Source organism: Orycteropus afer, unplaced genomic scaffold, assembly GCF_000298275.1.
Source record: "Orycteropus afer afer isolate SDZICR_OR568_19922 unplaced genomic scaffold, OryAfe1.0 scaffold00027, whole genome shotgun sequence".
In the NCBI taxonomy this organism is placed as follows: Eukaryota; Metazoa; Chordata; class Mammalia; order Tubulidentata; family Orycteropodidae; genus Orycteropus; species Orycteropus afer.
The window spans coordinates 17,021,864-17,025,551 of record NW_006921614.1 but is presented as its reverse complement, the minus strand read 5'-3'; positions in this window follow the sequence as shown (position 1 = coordinate 17,025,551).

The window sequence follows — 3,688 nt, the reverse complement described above, 5'->3', positions numbered from 1 at the left end:
TATCACCCCCACCTGGGTCCCTGTGGCTGACTGTTCCTCTGTCTGGCTTCCTGGCTTTTGATCCCCTTTCTCCTGCTCTTCTGGCCTGCTGCTTTGGGCGTCCCTGAGTTGTCTCTCCTCACGTGTATTCCTGGGGCTTACCTACATGACTGAAAATAGGGAACCAGAGTAGTCAATTTGTAAACAATGATAAATACAGAACAAAAAGAGGGGATAAATGGTGTAGTTACAGAACTTCCAAATGGAGAGGAAGTCAAGACAATATCAAGATAGAATGGACTGTTTTAAACTTGGGAAGATGATAATAAATATCAGGGTAACTTTAAAAAAAATTAATAAACCTTCTTGCCAAACCAAAAAGAAGAAAATCATAAAGTTTCAGTAAGCACTCAGTAATTACAATAGCAATGAAGGAAATGATTAGGAAAAAATCCATAAAGAAAGTGAACTCAGCACAGAAAAATACATTGAGCAAAGAAACCACAAACACTACACATATACACACACAGAGAACAGTAAATTCATATCTGTTGATAAATACACTGAATATAAATGGATTAAATGTACAAGTCAAGAGACAGAGAGTAGCAGAATGTATAAGAAAATGTGACCCATCAATATACTGTCTGAAAAAGACACACCTTAGACACAAAGGTAAAAATTAGCTAAAAATCAAAGGATGGTAAAATGTCAAGCAAGTGGCAATTAAAAAATAACAACAGTGGCAATATTAATTTCTGATAAAATAGTCTTTAAGGCAAGAACTAGCAAAAGAGTAAAGGAAGGATATTCTATAAGGATAAAAGTAAATACAACAAGAGAACATAAGCATAATAAATATCTATGCACCCAATAGGAGCTCTGGTAGCATAGTGCCTAAGGCACTTGGCTGCTAACCAGAAGGCTGGTGGTTCAAACCCACTAACCACTCTTTGGAAGGAAGGTTGGGCAATCTACTTCCATAGTAATACTGCCTGGGAAACCCAAGAAGTGGTCTCTATGAGTCGGGTCTGACTTGATGGCACATCAAGGGATGTGGGCAATGTACTTCCATAAAGATTTATTGCCTCAGAAACCCAAAGGAGGTTGCTATGAGTCAGAATCAACTCAATGGCCACAAGTTTGGTTTTTGAGTTTGAGTTCAATACAGCACTTTCAATGAAGGAGAGAACAACTAGCAAGAAATTCATGAATAACACAGAATGTCTAAACAACACAATCCACCAACTAGACCTCATAGATGTACACACAACATTCCACCCAACAACAGCACAATATATATTCTTTTCCAGTACATATTGAACAACCTCCGTAATAGATCACACTTTAAGCCACAAAGTAAACCTTGATAACATTAAAAACATCGTAATACTACAAAGCATTTTCTAAATCACAATGCTATAAAATTCAAAACCAACAAAAGGAAAATAAATCAAATACATGGAAACTGAATAACACCCTGCTTGAAAACTACAAGGTTTTAGTAGAAATAAGAAATGAAATGTAAAAAGTTCCTTGAAGCAAATGAGAATGAAAATACAACATACCACAATGTCTGGGATACAGCAAAACCAGCACTCAGAGGACAATTTATAGCAATAAATAATCAAAAAAGAAGGAACCAAAATCAATACCTTAGCCCAATGTTTTGATTTTCTTGTGACTCTCTAACAGAAAATACCACAAATGGATGGTTTTAACAAACAGAGATTTATATTCTTGTAGTTTAAGAGGTTAGAAGTCCAAGTTCAAAGTGCCAGCTTTAGGGACTGGGTGAAGGCTCCTTGACCTTAGGCTTCAGTTCTACCTTTTCCTCCTGGCCCGCTGAAGCTGGAGGCATTTCTTAAGTTAAACAGCTGCTGGCTGCTGAGGCTGACAAACCCAAGGCTGATAAGTAAAATGGCACAATCTCAAAATTATCAAGCAACATGGCAGGTTACAAGTTCAAGGCAGAAACAATCTCAAGATCAGCAGACAACATGGCAGCCCATTGAGATAAAGACTTGACCAAATGCAGGATCAGATGTGCCAAAAAGCTCAGAGACCTTTCTCAAAGCTGCTTCTTATATACTGCTGTAGGCTACATCCCTAAGGCAGCTACTCAGCTGCTTATAATAGATTCCACCACAGTGTTGATTACCATTCGCATCACGGGAAATACTACATCCAGCTTTCCAGCCACTCAAAACCAGGCCCAGGCAAGTTGACACATAATCTTAACTGCCACACCCAACATGTCCAACAGTTAAAAAAAGGTAGCCAAAAAAAAAAAAAAAAGAAAGAAAGAAAGTCTGCAGTCACCAGAGTAGACAACCAACTGGCAAATTTAACAAAGGAAGAGAAGATGCAAATAACACAAGTAAGAAGTGAAATGTGATGTTACAGCAGAACTAACTGAAATAAAAAGAATAATAACAGAATACTATGAAATACTGTACTCTAATTAATTGAAAAAACTAGAAGAAATGGACACTTTTCTAGAAATACACTACCTACCCAAGCTAACACATTGTGAGGTAGAAAATTTGAACAGACCCATCACAAAAAAAGAAATTGAACGGGATATGAAAAAAAGTCAATAAAAAAAGTCTTGTTCTGAAAAATGTCATCAGCAAATTCTACCAAACTTTCAAAGAACTGACACCAATTCTACTCAAACTATTCCATAACATAGAATATGATGGAATACTCCTGAATTCATACTATGAAGGACATATAATTCTAATACCAGTAGTCCTAATATCAAAACCAAGCAAAGACATCACTAAATATTTGTATATACCAACATCCCACATGACCACCACTCATCTGTCAGTTTGTTGTATTATGGTGCCTTGAGTGTTGCTGTGATTCCAGAAGCTATGCCACTGGTATTTCACATACTGGCAGGATCATCAATGGTGGACAGGTTTCAGCAAAGCTTCTAGACTAAGACAGACTAGGAAGAAGGGCATGGCAGACCACTTCTGAAAACAATTGCTCCTAAGAAGCAAGAATAGCCAGACTTCCTCTCACATACTTTGGTCATGTTATCAAAAGAGACCAGTTCCTAGAGAGGGATATTGTGCTTGGTAAAGCAGAGGGTCAGTGAAAAAGGGGAAATCTCTCAACCAGATGGACTGACACAGTGGCTACAACAATGGGCTCAAGCATAGCAACGATTATAAGAATGTCAAAGGACTGGGCAGTGTTTCATTCTGTTGTACATAATCATGTTGTATATCAGTCACTATGAGTTAGAATTGACTCAACAGCACCTAATAATAAAACAAACCCTCATGAACATTTAGTATTTAGTATTAACATTTAGATGCAGAAAAAGCATTTAACAAAATCCAACAGTCATTCTTTATTTAAAAAAGAAAAAGAAAATAACATAAAGCTCAGCAAAATAGGAATAGAAGGGAAATTCCTCAATATAATTAAAGCCATACACACGAAATTAATGGCCAACATTATTCTCAATGGTGAAAGACTTTAAACATTGCCCTTGCAAATGGGACCAGAAAAGGATGCCCTTTATCACCACTCCTATTCAATCCCACGGAATGTAGAAATTATAGAACAATATCATTAATATCACATGCAAGTAAGATCTTACTGAAGATCATTCAGAAACGTTTGCAGCAGTATATTGATAGAGAACTTCCAGAGGTTCAAGCCGGATTCAGAAGAGGACGTGGAACAA